The sequence below is a fragment of the Lepisosteus platostomus genome, chromosome 17 (genome assembly GCF_059453375.1).
Source record: "Lepisosteus platostomus isolate fLepPlt1 chromosome 17, fLepPlt1.hap1, whole genome shotgun sequence".
Taxonomy (NCBI): domain Eukaryota; kingdom Metazoa; phylum Chordata; class Actinopteri; order Semionotiformes; family Lepisosteidae; genus Lepisosteus; species Lepisosteus platostomus.
Window position 1 is genome coordinate 15381966 of NC_142627.1, and position 20915 is coordinate 15402880.

Sequence of the window (20915 nt, forward strand, 5' to 3'; positions counted from 1 at the left end):
ATCCTAAAATCTTAAAATAATGTGATATTACATTATGAAACCTACATAATACACAGAGTTCTAACATAGACAATATCTATGTTGGTAAGGCATGTTTATTTGTAATTGGGGGTAACAGATTGGTGCAAATGTGCAAATCAAAAGAATGGCAATCACTCTCCCAAAAAATAGGAAAAAAATCTAATCAATTTGGAATCAGGGGCTCATTTGTTTTAATTATCAGACCACTTGATTCTCAGGCATGAGAAAGTACTGTAAATTTTTTTGGGTTCTTTTTACTTGAGATTACAAAAGGTATCAATCGCCTATTTTATTCCTTTTCAGACCCTTTCAGACTAGAGAGCTTTTAGAAAAACCCGGCAGGAGCATTGGATGAATTTCAAGCTATAACACATTTCGTTATGCAAGTACATTCTGAATAGAAGCATGGAAGCTGAATAATTTCTGTATTCACGGTTTACAGGAAAGAAAGAATGGCATGATTCACACGTCATCCAAAACCACTTGGTTGTGTTGTTGCCAGATTACTATACAGCTCTCAGACTGTGCAATGAAATGAATCCCAGTACCTCAAGGCACTTCTTGATTTATTTGCATTGGGGAAGAAGAAGCTACTGCTGATCATACTGTGCAACACACCAACACACAGCATATTTGTTTTACACGGATAAAGCACCGTACAAAATGTAGCGACACCATCATTTTGTTTTCCTTTAATAAAACATTAAAAGGGTAACTAAGCTTAGCACACTCAACATTGCAAGCAAACAGAATTAAGCATTTTGAAAGTGAAAGGAGCATGCAATCACAGGCCCAGTATGTATTTAAAGCTGTAATTCCATCTCAGGGACTTAACTATGCTATATAGCACTTTACTTTCATTCTATATTGCTCTATCACATGCTAAGATGGAATCATATCTTTTCCCATCACTTTTCCAGCTAAATATTCATAAATATCAATATACTGTTAATTAATGTGTGCTGTATATACAGAATTTGCTATAACAGAGGAAGGTCACTCTAATGGAATATAAAGAACAAAACCAAAATGTTAAGCTTCAACACAAAGCTTTGACCAAACTCAGCATGTGACATACACATACTGTACATAAGAGATGGGCCTTTGAAAGCCAAATTCTGTTGAGTACCTTTTTCGGTATTTTAAAAGTTTATGTACTGTAGATAGTACCAGACATATTACTGAGGGCCAAGTTCTGCACTTTATTGAGTTAAAAATTAAACTCAATAAATTTCAGGACTTAAATGTAAACCGTAAACAGCACAAAAAGAAGACCAAATATTGTTCAGTCATACAGAAAGTATATTTAAATTGCATTGCATACTATATATCAACTGATATGACCTTAAGGCTTAAAGCATGTGATCTTATTTTCAATAACCTACAAATGGGAATTTGGTCAATCCTAATTACAGCTGTCAACTTAAACGTATGATCCACCACTACTGTAAGAAACGGTTTAATGTTGAAGACGTTACAATGTCGTCAGCCGGTCCTCACATTAGTTCATCTTGTGAATTACATTTGCTATGACACCCCCTAAAGTTGATACTATTACAGTACTTTTTACGATTATCTTATTGCTATAATAGTTTTAAACAGTGTTTCTGGACCAGCCTGCCATAGCAGAGTGGCGTGTCTTTTGAAACATTAACGGGTATTCTGAGGAAATTTGGAAAAGTCTCATATGAAAAAATAAAAACTCAATAAAATTGAATGATGTTTATGTATATGGATTTGTGGATAAACCAGAGTGCTCTGTTGCACATTTGGTGTACACAAGACAGAAGGCAAGTGGTGCAAGTTATGTTTTCCAAGTACTGTACGTGTTTTGTGACGTACATGAGGAACAAACACAGAGAACATCTGAGTGTGGCTGGGTAAGAGCTCCATGTTTCACTGCTATTAATTCCTGCAAGGATACGATGTCTAACCATATCTAGGCAAAGTCAGGTTAAACACTGAAAGAAGTTTTGTTTAAAATATAAACAATAGTGTCCTCAGGCCACTGACGTATATATGCGTGTAGATGGGGGTGGTGTGCTGCAGAATTTTTACATTTATGTAAGCGAGTTCTGGGATGGAAAAGGTTGAGACAGTGGAGAGACTGTGGTCTAAATGGCCACTATGAACTCTGTAGGTGATGCACTGATATAACTTTGACAAATCATGTCATATTATAGCGCCACAGGCCTAATTCCCCCACGTTTTCATGCAGTCCACCAGTGCTTTCATGACAAAAGTTTGGGTATTTTATTATGTGAAGTATTTCTTTTCAAATCATTACAATTTGTAATTGTCAAATGTTAATCAAACTGACTTAACCGCTCCTCCCCTCATGGCTGCACAGAAGTGATGAGGAGCATGTGCATCTTCCTCTGAAACATGCAGTGTTTAGAGCCATTCCTCACTTTCTACATGGCCAAATTCCACAGGATCTACAGCACAGCTGAGGATTTATTGGAGGAGCAATGGGGTTCTGACTGACTGCATTGTTAAGTTCAAATTTATTGTCATTATGCTCATACACAGGTATATGGTATAACAAAATGCTATTTAGCTAGCTCTCAGACAGAAAGTAGTACAAAAAACAACAACAATACAATTGTATAAGAAAAGAAAGATAATGTGCAAAACAACATCAGTTGTGCAAAATCATACATCAACAGAATGAAATAAAGGACAGAACATTATGGGGAGTGAACTTCGTGACATGTGAGGTAGAGGTACTGTAGATTTCAATGTGTGTTTGAGTTTTGATAAAGAGAGAAGGCACTGTAAGGGTTCAGATTGTAGGTGAGAGAGCCTGGGAGTTTAATAGTTTGATAGTGCGAGGGTAAAAACTGTCTCTGAATCTGGTAGTCCGGGCCTGAATGCTCCGGTACCGTTTTCTAGACGGTAGAGGGTCATACAGTCTGTAGCTGTGTTGTGTGGAGTCTTTGATGATGCTTAGAGCTTTCCTCAAGCACCGTCTGTCATAAATGTCCTGGATGGATGGGAGAGCAACTCCAGTGATGGACTGGGCAGTTTTCACCACCCGCTGTTGGGCTTTGGGGTCAGCAATACTGCAGTTGCTATACCACACTGTCATGCAACCTGTCAGTATGCTTTCTGTAGTTCATCTGTAAAAGTTAGTGAGGATCTGGGGAGACATCTAAGCCATCTTCAACCATCTTAGGAAGAACAGGCGCTGTTGCGCTTTCTTAATCAGACAAGTGAGGTTCTCGGTGATATCGACGCCAAGGAATGTGAATGTGATGTTACTGACCCTTTCCACTTCAGTCCCGTTGATGTGGATAGGGACATGACAGTTTTGCCGTTTTCTGAAATCAACTAGCAGCTCCTTGGTTTTGCTGACGATGAGGGTGAGGTTGTTGTCTTCACACCATGTTGTAAGGAGATTGACCTCCTCCCTGTAGGCTCTCTCATCATTGTCTGTGAGTTGGTGTTATGTTTGGCTTTCCAGTCGTGGGTGTAGAAGGAGTAAAGCATTGGACTAAGCACACAACCCTGGGGGACCCCAGCATTCAGGGTTAGTGTGCCGGAGATGTGGTTTCCAAGCCTGACAGCCTGGGGTCTGCCTGTCAGGAAGTCCAGAATCCAGTTGCAGAGGGTGGTGTCAAGACCCAGTGCACTGAGTTTCTTGACTAGTGTCTCTGGAATGATGGTGTGATGGATGATGGAATGAAGTCATAGAGGTAGATACAGTAGCATAACTGGGGATTCCCTGATCAGCTCAGGCACACTCAACCCCTTTTGCACTTGGTCAACATGCGTGCCATTTGACTTGGGAATCACAGTAAGCTAACAACAGTCCAGACTGGTACTGGCAATGTCAGACTTATAGGGCTTGACCTGCCCTCCGAAATGCCTGTTCTGGAAGAACCACTTGGTATCCCCAAAGGAACTGTCTGAGCACCGTCAATACATATGATCTTCACGACACACCATCTTCATCTAGAAATCAGTTTTCATTAATGGGCTGATTATTAACCCGTACTTTATTAAAGTTAATAATATCTGAAGACTAAATGATTAAAGGCTTTACAGATAGTATCTAGGTTCACCACATGTCATGGTTCATTTTGTTTTACAGCTTAGCTAGGAGTCAAATTGCTTCATTTGAAAAAAGTTTTCAATGGTTTTACCATATTATGGTGACTCTTCTGTCTTGTATTTATAGTAATGTACTGTAGTAATATGTGCTGGTGGAACAACATGACTGGCCCTCCTTTTGTTATTCACTCTGTTAACAGCAAATACATGTTGAAATGAAACCTTCTGCTTTTGCAATAAAAGAAACTTAGAATGGCAAGGGGAAAATGAATGCTAACTCCAAAAATCTCCAATACAATATACTGTATAAAACAATGCATATGCTGACACTACTGAATGAAACATAATCATGCATCTGATAAAAATTAGAAAAACATCAACTACCAATGTGCTTTAACTTCCAGTGTCATACAGAGTTGTCGGAAGATTTCATGCACTGCGTTTTCAATTAGCTGATAATAGGTTTGTCTAATTAGCATTGTGGGAGAATTATTTTATGTCAATTATAATACCTTTATTAATACTGCCTGAGCGTCTGTTTAATTCTTCTGCAAAATCTTTTACTCAGAAATAACCATAGATTAAATGTCACTGCAAATGGCATCACGACCATTAATTTTCAATTTGTCTCTGTTCATCGGCTTGCACAGGGAAGATTAAGTTATATTAATATAGGGATATATTAATTAGAGTCAGAGATATGACAGGCCAGAAGATGTAAACGACAATGTGGATGATAGTGATAAGGACAAGAAGTGTAATTGAATAAGGTCTTTACTGTCACAACAATAGTAAATGTACCATAGTCCCATTTTCTCTAACCTGTCTGTGACCCTTTCTGTTACATTTGCTAATATGTACACTAATGAAAAGCCATAAAAAAAGGTCTCAGAACCCCGGGTATAATGACACCAAGTATCTACCACTTCAAATAAAGTATATATTGACTGAATAAAATCAGTTCACCTTAAACTCGTTACAAACTTCTTAAGCTTCAATTAACCTCAGCTACTATAGACACATCCCGTTACAGCTTTTTTCACTGTGAAATTAAGACAGTATTTGTGAAAGTGTTAGTGATTTAATTTCTCTCAGAGCCTTTTGTATTATCCACTGCATTTCGAATGCATAACTGTTTGACTACAGATTAAACCTAGATTTGAAAAAAAAAATTGGGGGACAACAAATTTTACAAGATTAGGCTTGTAATCAATGGCAGTGTAAACACCAACACTAACTGAATGTTGACTTGTAAAAACTCCATTCAACTTGGATTTCCTTTCAATAAAGTCCTTAAATCTGAACAACGGACACTTTGAAATATCAAAAATAAAATACTTCAATGAATTAAATGCAATAAAAAATGAACAGATATTTAGGAAACACAATCTTAAATGTCAAAATCCAGCTTTAAAGTTAAATTGCTCTAGTCACTTCTTTTTAGAAATGTTGAAATACAACAGTCTAAATCATTGATTTTATTAGCCCATGTGGTGTCCTTTCCACCTGCTTTTGTTGAAGCGGTGCACAGTATCACCCTTTTAAAAGGTATGTAATTGGGGAAAAAGCACTATAATTGCAATTTCTGTGAAGACCAAAGCACTCATTCACCTTTTGCTTCTGATGTCATGTGAGTCACATCTAGGCTATCGTGGCTTTTTTTAAAACACAATGACACTTTTCTGCATCCACACTCCACTGTAAGTAATTAGATACGGTTCAGTATCTTCGAGCATAAACAGACGACCTTTACATTTTACAGCTTACTACGACCAGTTAAATATTCAGTGTCTTATTTACTACACGCTATATTGCACTGGAAGATTGGAGAGTAAAATTTCAATAGTCAGCAATTAGATATAGAGAATACACATCATTAAGCTTCATTAATGTTCACACAACTTTAGCTCTAGCTGCAAGGAAGCAGTTTTCATTTGTAGTTTTTTCAGACTACAAATTAGGGTTTTTCAGATCAGTTTAAACTGGATTGTGTGATACAATTTTATTAGATGTATTATTTCACACTTCTTATTTTTAGTTCTGCACAGTCTAGACATCAGCAATAAAGGAGGTGTGCATTAATTAATTATAGTTTTATCATTCTATTTTTTGTTTAAGGATTTAATAAATACAAAGAAATTCATGTAGTCATTCATGGAGTCCAATTACCAGTAATATGTCTGGTCATGTGTCAATTTTGTTGAAGGTTAGAGTAGTATACGTTTTGTCATTTTTTCATTCACAAGGTTTTCATTCCCACCCAAAGAAGGTTCCACAGCCAAAACATTGTGTTTAATTTCTTCTCTTTTAAGCATGGAATAAACCTATTACTTGTTCCTTTGCAGCCTGCGCCTGCTGACGCAGCTACCCACCTGAACTAAGTTTTTCATTTGCATTGTATGTGGTTATTTGCGAGATTATCAAGCAATGGAAAACGTATAATGGATATCAAGTTATTACTTTTAAGAAAATTGTTATTGATATGTTCACACACTTTTGTGAATGCTACCACACAACATCCACCTGAAAGTTCTATTTTTATTATTTTCTTGCTTGGCTTTTCACTAATGAGAAAAAAAAACATAGCAAAAAAGGATGTATTTATCATAAAACATTAGTAAGAAAAACGGTCATCTCATTTGTAACAAAACAATATGACTGATGCCCGATAATAAACTAGTAATTTATTAAAAGAAATGGAGAGAAGTAAACAATGTAGGGAGACACTTCACAGGGCACCACTTAAATACTGTCTAAAATCAATTTGACAATGACGTCAGGGCAGGACAGTCCTCATGCTTAGATGGATTAACGGAAACTTTCTGGGCAGTAAGGCATTCATCTGCTAGAAAGTGCCGCTGTTTTCTTTTCACCGAAGGCCAATATCTGTGCCAGCAATAACAAATATAAGATGATCCCAAATTTGTAAAGCAAGATGTTTAGTGTAATCCTAACAAATTTCTTCTCAACTCTTGCTGTGCCTCATCACTCAGTGCTGAAAAAACGCCTCGGCACTTGAAAAAGGGAAAAACAGTGAGACTTTGTGAACATCACCTCTACAGATTTCGCAAAAAGAATTTTAATGGCTTGTGTGAAACAATATCAATCATAAATCATACCAACCTGTGGGCCACAACATCTGAAGTTATTGTACAATTATTGTGTGATTCAAAACATATCCATAATGCTCTATCAGTCTTCTTAAAGCAGCTTTCTGAGCCATAGAAAGTAACCTTCTTCTATACTGGGCCCTCCTCTGTGCAATGCCCAATGTACAGTAGTATCAGTGAGCACACACAAACATGAGGAAACGTTGGGTTGGGAGCAATATATGATATAAACAGTAATGTGTTATATAAATTATTAGGCTGCAACAGAACACATTAATAAATTCTCCTGTCCTTTGATTGCTAAATACTGTTTAGTTTCTGAACTTGTATTGTTCATGTGTGATTTCTGTTACACACAAGGTTTCTTCATATTTAAGCTTTGCAGCACACCTCAGCTCACTTTTTCATACATTCTGTAAGTGTGCAAGCCAGCAAGCTTGGCAAAAACAATTCATTTATATGTGCTCTATAGCATAAACAACAACTATAAACCACACACATCAATCTCTAGTTCTTAAAAATAAAACTATTATAATACTCAATTATCTATGTGGAACCATTTCCATAAAACCCTTTTTAAAAAAAAGACATTTATAATTCAAAAGATAAGGTCATTTATATAAGGCTTTTGTATCATACAAATACGGAAGGTATTTTAGTTCTTAATTTCGAATCAATAATGATGAATTAGCAATTTTTTTAATTCCTTCCAGCATCCATTTGGATTTCAGATATTGTATTAGAAAACAGCACACAGTTTCACCTCTGACACACACTGACCTTTATACTTATATATAAAAACGAAAAAGCAAAAATGAACAGAGCTCATCAGCAAAATGCCATGTGACAAAAAGGCATTTTTACACAGAAACAAGCTTCTATTTTTGGATGATTGATCAATTACCCTACTGTTAAAATATTAAAGGCAGAATCTAAAAAAAAAAGACATGAAATATGTAGGCCTTCATTAAGCTCATGCGGAGGAGTGAGAAAATAAAATGAGCGAAAATTCATTCTTAATGTGGCTGAGTCCAGCCCAGGCAGTGTCAAAAGTGAGAATACACATTTTCGCCTGCGTCTAGGGTCTAGGCTTTGAATCTGGCTCAGGCACTTCTTGATGTGGCTACACACACGTGTTCAATCCAGCAGTTCGTGACACAAGAGCTGCAGATGTTGTAGACACCAGCTTTGCTAGCACAGCACTGCTGCTTCTGCTGCTGCTCCTCTGTTCTGTCTGTTTTCTCTCACAGATACTACAAATTCAGCACAGTGACAGCTTCTATTAGTATCTGTCAGCAAGTGCATAATAGCAGTGGGGAAACTGTGACTCAAACCCGATCATCAGCAAGATCATGTTCACTCATTTTGGCTGCTTTTGCTTCCTCCCACCCTCTGTGAGAAGGTACTGTTTCAGCTTCTCCATGGCAAGATAAAGAAAAAAAACAAGACAGTGTTTTTTATTAGCAAAAGCAATGCTAATAATCTTTGATCTCCGTTTTAATATTTCCAGATGCTTTGTGTGACTATTAACTATAATTGCACTGTCTGCTTCATTTATAAAGCAACTTCATCAAGTCCTTCCATCATTGCTTAACAAAAAGGGGAATGTCAGTCGTACTTATAGACTGACTTTTTGCCCCAAAAATGCAGACAATAGTATTTATCATATAAAATATAATTTCTGTCTAGACAGAAATAAGGCTTTAGCCTTCTGTTCGCATTTTAAATATATATATACTGTATATTTCACAGATGTCAAAATGTAATTGTTCAGTGTAAATATTTATTCAGCACAAAAATATTTAGGATGTCAATTCAAGAAAAAAAATCCATGCCAGTGTTTCATTAGTGTTTATAAAATAAGCTACTTACATTTGCACAGATGTTGTAGTGATTAAAAAGTGATAAGCTTGAAGAAACTTTACTGACATAATAAACTCAATTTTCTTTAACCAGTCCCCTTTAAATGACTACTTGTGTTTGTTGTTTCCTTTTCCCTAAGGCTTGATTTTCCATTTGTGGAGTTCGTTGTTTTTTAGAGTTATTTAACTTAGGCAGGTCTCAAAATACTGCTTTCCCCACCGACTGACTCATTTTTATTAAAAGATACCAAAGAGCAGCTCAAAACTATTTTGTAAACCCTAACTGGTTTTTGGTTAATAAGGGTCAAGTGTATGTTTTTTTTTCCAATTGTAATAAGCGGTCTAACCACATGTCTTTTTTTAAACACTCAGTAACCCAGACTGTGCCTATCATTGTTTTTGGAAGAAACAGTAAACAATATAAATGTCAAAACAGCTTAGTTATGACCTCCAATGTGATTGCTTGATCAGGTAGAACTATAAGTCTGACATTTCCTGTCTTATACTAAACACATTAACGGTCCTTATGATGCACTGATGTCAAGGAATAGCACATAAGTCTTGAAATCCTGGACGATATGTTATTGTAAACTTGAACTGAATTAATCTGTGAGTGTCTAATTTATATTCTTCTTTAATTAATACTAATTTCCTTAGATCATTCCAGCTGCAAACAGTATTCTTGAGACATCTTCCTCTGCACATTATAATAATAATAATAATTGCTTACACTTATATAGCGCTTTTCTGAACACTCCACTCAAAGCGCTTTACAGGTAATGGGGACTCCCCTCCACCACCACCAATGTGCAGCCCCACCTGGACGATGCGACGGCAGCCATAGTGCGCCAAAACGCTCACCACACACCAGCTCTCAGTGGGGAGGAGAGCAGAGTAATGAAGCCAATTCATTAGGAGGCCATGATTGGTAAGGGCCATTGGGAAATTTGGCCAGGACGCTAGGGTTACACACCTACTCTTTTTGAGAAACACCCTGGGATTTTTAATGACCACAGAGACTCAGGACCTTGGTTTTACATCTCATCTGAAGGACAGCACCTGTTTACAGTATAGTGTCCCCATCACACAGACTGCAGGGTGAGCACCTCCTACTGGCCCCACTAACACCTCTTCCAGCAGCATCCTTAGTTTTTCCCAGGAGGTCTCCCATCCAGGTACTGACCAGGCTCACACCTGCTTAGCTTCAGTGGGTTGCCAGTTGTGAGTTGCAGGGTGATATGGCTGCTGGCCATGTATGTTTAAAACACCTTTACCTTATTTACATTTTCTAACTGGGCCCTTGTGTTTTTTTATTTGTATCACAATAACCTTTCAAATAGCTTATCAAGAAACATGGAATTTAAATACACCACCTTACTGGAACAATTCAACTGAACTGTTCTGTATGTTTCACTGACTTTGTGAATGGATGAGAAAATCAGTTCCCGTGTTTAATCATTAATTAGATTAATATAATTCAGTTGTACAATTTGTCTCTAAACAAAATCCCACCAAGTGATGCCAGTCCTGCCTTCTGTTCATTTAGAAAGATATATTAATTTCCCAACATCCTTTTGCTATCTATTTTCTAGTTCCACTTCATTAAAATGTAATTACTATAGGCACCCTCCTGGTAAATTAGAATTGTTTTCTAAACCCTTAATTAAAGCAGTTTGAAAACTGTTAAATAGTGTCATTTCAGTCTTACTTAAATTACTGCAAAATGGTAATAATGTTTTTACCAAAAAAATATACATATTAAATACACAACACAAAATGAACTGTAAGAAATATCTTCTGTCACTAAAATTCCAAATACCATTTAGGACTAAAAACATTTCACTGAGAATAACCCCCAAGAATAAAGGGTACTGAAAGATTTATGGAGTTTTTACTCAGTAAACTTGGCTTAACCCTCTTGGCTGAGGGATAACCTCAGAGACCCCTGTACAGATTGAGGATTAACTAAGGGGCAGCTGCACAGGTGGAGTTGGGGTGGACGCAAACTGACATATATAAAGGGAAGAAGGGTATAATGTACAGTATTTATAATGTTTAAGTGAGCAAATGGTATCAGGATTGATTACTAATTACTGAGAGCTGATTAGTCCAGCATTGAACTTTTTTCAGTTTACAATGAACTTCATCATCCCTCCTGAACTTTCCGTATAAACTCCAAAAAACACATTTGGTATTTATGGACATCACAAACTTGACTATTTCTTCTTATCTTCTTTTCCTAATGATACTCACACATTGTAACTAAATCAAGACAAATGTTACCTTCACTTGTTTTCAATTTCAACCATGACTGACATGTCAACGACAAATAGGAACTGTAGCTGTGTCAGCATGCGTAGTCTGCAAAAGAACAGGTAAACGTTTAATCCATGGTGAAAGGAAAAGAGACACAATGTTTTGTCTGTAGAGCCCACACTGAAGAAGGCTTCACAGCCGAAACCTTAAAAGCTATCTTTACTGAGCAGTAATATGTTAAGCCCACACAGCTACTTCCTTTAAATTTCACATACTTACTATCTCAAGGTTCACTCATCACAGATCTCCACTCTATCTGTTCTTTTCCAGGTCTTCAGAACCACTTACTGAGCCATCTCCAAATCTCTCCCTAATCTTTTAACAATTTTGGATGACTGGAGTGTTCTATCAGGGTATGAAATTAATTGGTCAAAATCAGCCTAACTACCATTAAGATTTACAATGGTGAAAACTCACTTTTCTTCAATTGTGCCTGTAGTTAAACACTTCAGACAATTCGATATTGAAATATATTCATTTTAACTTGCTCTCAGAAAATGTATTACCATTTGTAAAAAGACAGACACACTGATGTTCAGATGGATACATGTTCCCAATTCTCTTCAAGCTTGTATCTCAAAAATAAAAATGAATGTCCTCTCTTATTTAACGTTTTTCAGTTCTATGACCATGGGTTTTGCATTATACTTTTCCATGCCTATTTTGTTCTTTTTTAAAATGAATAATAAACACTAGTCCACAAGAAAAGTCTCAGATCTCAGATACATACTGTGTGACTGTTCAAAACAAGCAGTCCTGATGCTGTGGTCTAGAAGCAGGTACAGTCTGCAGTGTTGTCAAGAAGGGTGCTTCTTGAAGAGCAAAGCAAACAACACACTCAGTGACAGGACACCATCAAACACAAAAGCTTTCTTTTTCTCATTCCATAAAAAAAACATTGACTTTTAAGTATAATGTTAATTTGAAATTTCTGGGAGAGTATACTGTAGATGAATATTATTTTTCTATTCTTAGACAACAAAATGTCATTTTAAGTAACGGATTAATGTGTGGCCTCTTTTTATTTGAGCTAAAATAAGCTTTAGGCTACTATAGAAAGCATTCCACTTAAAGTACACGAGAGGATCACAACTGCTTTTAAATACTACACAGTCATCAAATGGGAATTGGACATCTTTGACACTTCATTGGCAAGAAGAAAGGATGCAAGCCCGTGGCTATACTGTACTGTACTGCATGTGATGGCCCAGGACAGTGTCAGGACAGATTTGATATATAAGCAGATTACCTACATGTAGTTCTACCACTTAAAAGATATTTGAGAAAGATTTTCCTCTTTTAAACTTTACAATTTTCACTGTCATTACAATCCTTACTTGTAGAGATTTCACAGTAGCAAAGCACATAAAGTTGATAACTAGTCTTTTATGTTTTGTCAGTGGTCATCCATCCTTAATGCAGACAGAAATTTAATATGAAACACTGTAACTGTAACACTTTTGTGCATCGTTGTTCTAATCATAAGCTATAACTAATGGTTTTTTAATGTTTAATTTCGAAAGTATATTTTAAGCCTTGCTCTTCAGAGACTACAGCTCATTGAACAAAAAGCTAAAGCATTCTTCATTAGCCTCCAGCCCCAGGAATAGCATAATAACAGCTCACCAATATTGCAAGGCAAGTTGACAGGCAGATAAAAGTATATATCATTCAAGTACTGTATTACAGTATAATCAGAACTAGACAGACAGAACTACAAAAGATCTGAAACCAAAATCAGAGAATTAATTTTCTGTAGTGGATTCTAAAAATGTATTTATAAAATCCAGAAAACAATGCCTAATAAAAGATATATTTAATATAAGAGATATAAATTATATTGTCTCATATAATATAAATCTATATAATATAATGTAAGAGCTGCAGCAGAACCCACTCTTGCAAAACTTAAAAAAGAGGTCCTCCAATAAATAAATGTTTGAGATCATTAAATATGCATCCTTTCCATAGCATAATTATTACTAAACAGCTCTTTAATTTGAAGACAATAAAACATTCCGATGCTCCAGCATGAATGTGTACTAACATCAGGAAACCACAGATTTTCTCTCTTTACAGTGCAACTCTGAATACCAATCCCTTTTTTCCCTCCCTTGAGATAAACATGATTTAATTGCCTGGACACCCCTGCTGACATGAGAAAAGACTCTAGAAAACTACCCTCAAATAACCTAAAGTCCAACTGAAGTACACTCAGTACACATTAACCTGCGGTATGAGGAACATTAATTTCTGTAATCTGTAACTCCACGGGTTGTCATTATACAGTATGTCCTGACCTTGTGCTTCAGCCTCATGGTCTGTTTCTGATGTAGGTTCTATAAAGTCAGAAAGATAATCATCCAACCATTAGCAGTCTGCTTGCAGTGGTGAGGGTCACAGCTGACTGGCTATCATTAAATGAGTAAAATAAAAAAAAATACATTCTGAAGCTTCACCCTAATTTTTCTAGAACACAATAAATAAGTAGAGTTATTATTTTGTTGTTGGCTTTGACAGGCTGATATGATATCTGTGCAGCCCACCCCTACCATGTGAAAAACCTGGTTTATTTCTTCACTCCTGTGTCTCTGTCAAACACCACATGATCTGTTCTGTGTCTAAGTCACATTATCAATGGCATTTCAGAAATGGGAAATTCAGAATCTACAAATGGCTTGAGAGCTCCCACTTGAGAAAATATTTTTTTAAGAAATAACATAGGGTAACATAAATCTTATCATATAATGCTCAGTAGAGCATCATGTAGGGTGAAGAACGCAATTCCCCTTCACATAATTCCTTTTTCCCAGGGATGAAAGTTGCCAAATGCAGCTATTTGAACAAACTTGCTTTTATCAGCATTTTTTTCCCCAAAGAATGCAGCTAAGTTCCTTTTATATTTGGTCACCAAGTTCCTTTTTTAAGTATAATATTTTAAAAACAAACGTTAAGAATGATCTAAAAAAATTAAATGGTATGATTTTTTTCATTTGGGCCAAATATGTTTTCTGTAAGACAATACAGCATAGAAACACATAAATATCATTTCAGTGAAACTGGAGAGAATCTCGTTGAAAATGTGATACCAACAGGCAGAACAAAAGATCTCTGAGCTTCCTGTGGTGTTTAATCTTATTTAGTGAGCTTTAAATGTAGACAGAAGGCTGCAATATTGCAAAACGTTACACAATATTAGGTCAATTAACTTCATAAAACAAACACAAATGAAAAAATGAATACTATAGCACTGGTGAAGAAGAACAGATAGAAGTGAATTAAGTGTGGGTGAAGATGAGCAATACATTCTTATGATATGATAGAACATCTTTAAGCAAACTATACATGTTTAATCACCTTAACAAAAATATTAATCTGAATCTTAGTGTAATTTATTTGCTTCTAATGCTTTTAGAACAGTCTTCAAAAGTGTCCGTACAATTTAGAAAACAGGCTTCAATATGCCCAAAATATTTTTCTCAACTAAAGTATGGAAGCCTATTAGCACCACAGAGAAAAAAATAATTGCATTTAAACCTAATCAGAATTGTGTTTAAATGAGATAAAATTGCGTTATTACGAGATACTCCTGCATAACACATCGCCACCAACTGGACTCTAAATGCATAAGTTTGTTGCCTATGGCAGCAGCTTGTGTGGCATCTTAGAACTGTTTTTGGATTTTGAGGGTTGAATTCCGGCATTTCATTACATTCATGTCTGTGCAATCTCACACTCTTCACATGACACGTTCCTTGCTGTTTGATGTGCATATCAAAATTCAAATGTATGTGTTTTTCTGCTTAAATACAGAATGACTGTAAACCAACATTATATCACCCTGCAACTCACAACTGGCAACCCACTGAAGCTAAGCAGGTGTGAGCCTGGTCAGTACCTGGATGGGAGACCTCCTGGGGAAAAAACTAAGGTTGCTGCTGGAAGAGGTGTTAGTGGGGCCAGCAGGGGGCGCTCACCCTGTGGTCCATGTGGGTCCTAATGCCCCAGTATAGTGATGGGGACACTATACTGTAAACAGGCGCCGTCCTTCGGATGAGACGTAAAACCGAGGTCCTGACTCTCTGTGGTCATTAAAAATCCCAGGGCGCTTCTCGAAAAGAGTAGGGGTGTAACCCCGGTGTCCTGGCCAAATTTCCAATTGGCCCTTACCAATCATGGCCTCCTAATAATCCCCTTCTATGAATTGGCTACATTACTCTGCTTTCCTCCCCACTGATAGCTGATGTGTGGTGAGCGTTCTGGCGCACTATGGCTGCCGTCGCATCATCCAGGTGGATGCTGCACATTGGTGGTGGTGGAGGGGAGTCCCCATTACCTGTAAAGCGCTTTGAGTGGAGTGTCCAGAAAAGCGCTATATAAGTGTAAGCAATTATTATTATTATTATAGGTATAACTCTTACTGTTTAGTCATTGTAAACATATTCTGCTTAATATTTAAAGATCAGGAAACAACCTACTGTATCTACATGTTTCTGCAGATCCACATCAACAAAGAAATGTTTGCAAAGGCGTGTCTTTTATATTGGGGCAATATATAGATTTAAACACAATGTTATCTCATTTAAACGCAGTAACTATTTTTTGTCTGTGGCGCTGAGGCATTTTTAAATACACCTAGTAATTTATTTTAAACATTTTTTTTTCTCCAGGAAACATTCAAATACACATGAAAAATAAAGCGACTGAAACCGGAAACTTCATAATGATAAACATGTTTGTGATGCAGACTAGTCATTATGAACATACCAAATGATGAAAACAATCTAACCAGTTTTGTTTCTTGAGAACAACTCATTGCTAATTGGATAGACTGTCAATGTTGTGTTTTCTGTCGTAATGGAAAATTACAGAATGTAGAATATGTGGTGCATTTTAATAACACTACACTGTGAGACAGCATATGCTTTAAAACTTTTTTTCAGAATTAAGAATTTCAGGCTTCAGAGGAATCTTTACAAACCACATTTCCCCCACGGACAATGTTTAGCACTGACACCCTTATTAGAAACCCCTGCTTTACTGGGGAAACAAGACTGAATATCAAAGACACAATGTACTGTATGAAGAACCGTGGTTTAAGGTCTGATTCAAAATACTTACCCTTATGGCACGGTAACTACTATTTTTTAGCAGATTGAAAAGTGTGCCGTCAAGATGCCCATCCACATAATATGAGCTGTGTGATGTATTGTACTGTTGGTTGTGAAAGCCAATTAGAATCAAAATAACATCCGACTCTATCCGAACCCATTGCTGCTGCAGGTCAAGATGACTATGGCTACTGATAATGGTGCTGCACTAAAATGATGTAATCAGATCTCCAAAAGTCCAAAAATGATTATAAAATTGTTTTTTCATTTCCCATTAACACAAAGAACCATAAAGTACATCTCTAAACTCAAGCCACTGAATGAAGGTACAGTACATCTATTGCACAGTGTATTTGCAAGCAGTATAAATCTTATACACAACAAGACAATACAGATAAGAAATAACTCCTAGAATCTACAGAAGTGGTAAAGGCTCTTATGATCCAAAATTATATCAAGGGGACTTATGACCCTCAAACTGTAGATACAGAGCAGAAGAGTAAAAGTCAGGCAACACTCTCCCTGAATTTGAGTACACACCGTTTTTCAGTTCCAACAGCCATGCAGTTTGTAAAGTTTGCAAAAATGACGCTGCTTGACACTGTTTCTTAGGGTCTACGTAACACAGCCAAGCCAGGAAGAGGGGGACTCCCAGGTCTTCCTGTTCAGAATTTCCCTTCCAGATGTCAGGAGTGTGGCCTTTTCTTAGAAAGAGCAGACATGCAGGACATGCAGGGCATGGTGTTTAGTGCCTTCGAATCAAACAACGGTGTCTCGGCTGCCTTTTATCACTCCAGCCCGCCCTCCTTGTGGCACAGCTGCAGGATGCCACACATGTACTGCCTTCAAACGCTTTCCCCAGATGTCAACACTGTCAGCATGTTTCTGGGGGATTCAACTGATGCACCAGTTTCCTTTTCTTCTATCAAAAGTATTTTGAGGACTAAATTCACCCTAGACTTTATTTAGCCGAGATATTGTCCAACGACAATACACATTTTTGTTTGCAGTAAACGTTACATAGGAACAAAAGCAGAAAAATACAGTTCAAGAGATACTTGGAAAATGTCAAAGCTATAAAATGCTACTTCTGTATACACAGTATCAACATCTGTAAACCTGCCATTTCTAAATTTGTTTTTTACAGAATTCTTCATTTTTATGATTTTTTTTTTGCAGAGGAACATGCACTTGGATAGGCAAACTAAGAGAGAAAAGGCAGTCAAGGAAGTTCACCAAGGGAAGTCAGTGTCTGAAGTCAATAATAAATGATTATGGCAGCTGGAACTGGAAGAGGTGTCTGCTCAGTCGCAGCAGGAGACGTCTTAGTTCAGGATGTGAGTTCTGACAGGCGCTGGAGACTGGAGATGATAGGGTATCATCAGGGGAAGGGTCAGACAGGACCAAGCGTGTGAAAAGAACAACGTGTTCAGTTAAGTCAATCCATCTGACATCCAAAGTGCTAAGTATAACATTCTTAGATAAGAACCTGTTATACATTTGAGCTTCAAGGAGCGTTTTTATGTTTTTAATTGACAGGAGTCAAGCTTGGTGAATGGCATGGTAGTTATCACTACAGCCTCATACTGTAGTTCTTGGGTTCAATGCTGGTCTAGGACATCATCACTGTGGCCTTTGCATGTTCCAGCTGTAGGTTCATGAGGGTATTTGCTAGGTGCTATGGTTTCCTCTCACTGCTCAAAGACATGCTGGTTCAGTTAGCTGTGTATCTAAATGATCTCCGTGTGTGTGAGCACCCTGGCAATCGATTGGTGTCTCATCCAGAATGTAGACCCACCTTGCACCCCATGCTTCAAGAATAGGCTCCAGTTGCAGCAACTCGTACTAAGAAAAAGTAAAGACCAACAGGACAGATTATGGTTTCCTATGAACTATGTTGGCCTCTTTCTGAAGGTCTTCTGTCTGAAAAGCATGGTTTTGTTTGATGTCACCAATAGATAAAAGTACATTTTTTGCAGCTTAGATTAAAAATATACCTACAGCAAGTTTTTGTGATTCTTTCATCGTGGAATTCATTGAAGTATTCAAACTGTTCATAACATAAGGGATGGAGGACCCATCAAAATTATTCAAATGGTCTCGGAAGCCAAATAAAAAAAGCTAATTATGGAAACACAATCCTTCAGTTCATGTAGCACTATGAAATTAATGTAGAATGCTGCTTACTTAAGGACCCACTATTTAATGTATGCAACTGAGCCCCCCTAAACAAATAATCTACCACATAGTGCTCTTTAGTTTTAAGTGACAAAGACAAGGGACAGCACATTTTGTGCCACATTGTACTGTATAAGCAGCTCAAAGAGAAGAACATCAATTTATAAAAGCACAAGGAGAACACCTTCCAGGCTCAACAAGAGCTAAAATGGAGTTTATTTCAAGAAACTCATTATCAAAAAGGGAGAAGCTGGTAAAATAAATCATTTTGATCACAAAGGACTACGAGACAAGAACAAGAATCCCTGAGGGGAAGGGCTTCAAACCTAGATTTAAATAGATACTGTACAACGCACACTTGAATGTTGCCCATAAAATACTAAATACAGAAAAATCCCCTCTTCCCCAAGCAACTATTCCCTTTTCATACATTCTCAATTTAAGAAAAAGAAGACTTTAAAATCACAATGATACAAAATCTTGCAAACAAATTTGTATTCACAGAAGCTTAAACTCTGAAACTGTACACTCAGAGAATGCACTCATCAAGTTCTCATTTTTTTCCTTTTTCTGTACAGATTTTAAGGTGATCCTACTACTATATACATTTTAACAGAATTCTGACAGTTCTGTAGATTCATCTTAACAAAGAGCTTGTCCTTTCCTTCTGTGCATCCTCCAATTTTAGGCCAACAAAATTACATTTACATATGTAAAGCAATGTCAACGAATAATCTGTGACAGCCACTGGCAAATATAAAACCAAACTTTGTTTTCAGAATGCACTTCCCAACTCAAAGCAAGATCTGTTAAAAGAAAAAAAAAAACAGAATTCATTTAAAAGAAATCTTTCCAGTGGAAACAAGAGTTGTTGCCCATTAGAACATTGATCCCAGTGAGTCTAAAATAAAAAAAGACTGAGAAAACATACCAATGGCCAGCCTGTAAAGCAAGTTAAGAACCACAGTTCACTCAGGCAGCAATTGATATATTTTTTAAGGTCATAAATCTCCTAACGTCCTCTTCAGCAACATGCCATGCTCTGCAGACACAGGGGACTTGGCTCTTCAACTACCCAGACCAACAAATAAGCATCAGTGCAACATTACAAATAGCCTTCTTTTCTACAATTACATTGGCTTCTATCATGGGACCTATGAAAGCCTGAAGAATCTTGACTTTGGCACAGCTAACAAAGCATTTCAGAGATGCTTTTCAGAGATGAAACCCTCTAATTTACTTTCACTTTATTCTTCATGTTTCACTGTTGTTGATATGTGCGAATCAGATTCACAGTTTGCCACAGCTTTTACATTTCCTCTTTATTTCTAAAAGACATGCAAACATTAACTGTAAGGAAAAGAAACATACACCATGAAGCTTTCCTACAGAAAACTAAAGTGTAAAACATCCATTACATCATAATGCTGTGATGCAAAGTAACTGACTACAGTACAGTAACTGTACATAGAGCATTAAGAACACTTTACTTTGCAAATGTAATCACACTGCTAGACACACCATTAAAAACAAAGTAGATGTAATGAGGCATAGCACCAGATCATGTTAACTTCAGCACTGAAAGTGCAGTATAGTAACACATTCTGTAACACAGCATAACAGTAATGGAGATCTGTCTCTTAGCCTTACTTTTCACCAGTTAAAACTATTAAAACTAATACCGTCTGTAATCTAACAAGTAAACCAATGCAACCCCCCAACCTATGGCTTAAAGTCACCTCTTTACTGAATGCTGATTAAAATTTGAAATTGCCGCTGCAGAATTGCTCAGCCATTATATTTCACTTTCGTTTCTAAAACTGATGTTGAAAAATTCCCCTACGCATAATCAAATATTCTATATTCTCATTGTCTAGTTTAACTCATATCTGTCTCCAGCTTTATCTTTTGATACATTTCTGTAACTCTAACACTTCCGGAATAGTCAGTCATTCTCTTGGTGATTACAAATCCTTGGAGGGAGCCTCTCTTGACCTATAAATCTGTGGGCCCAGTCAAATAACACAACAAATCCTAGTACCAGCTCCAACTATGGGTAAAAAATTAAAAGTATTATAAAAGTCCATCTATCCATTTTCTAACCACTTCTTCCAATTCAGGGTTGTTGGAGAGCTGGAGCCTATTCCAACAAGCAACAGTTACAAGGCAGGGTACACCCTGGACAGGATGCCAGTCTATCGCAGGGTAATATCAAAGTATTAAGCAAAACCATAACCGAAAGGAAAGTACTTGGAAATATA

General features: G+C 36.9%; 1 protein-coding gene across 8 annotated transcripts in view; it reads right to left on the reverse strand.

Annotated features, from left to right (window-relative positions):
- Positions 1 to 20915, reverse strand: part of kcnq5a (potassium voltage-gated channel, KQT-like subfamily, member 5a) — a 147464-nt gene that overhangs the window by 90149 nt on the left and 36400 nt on the right. The window lies entirely within an intron of this gene.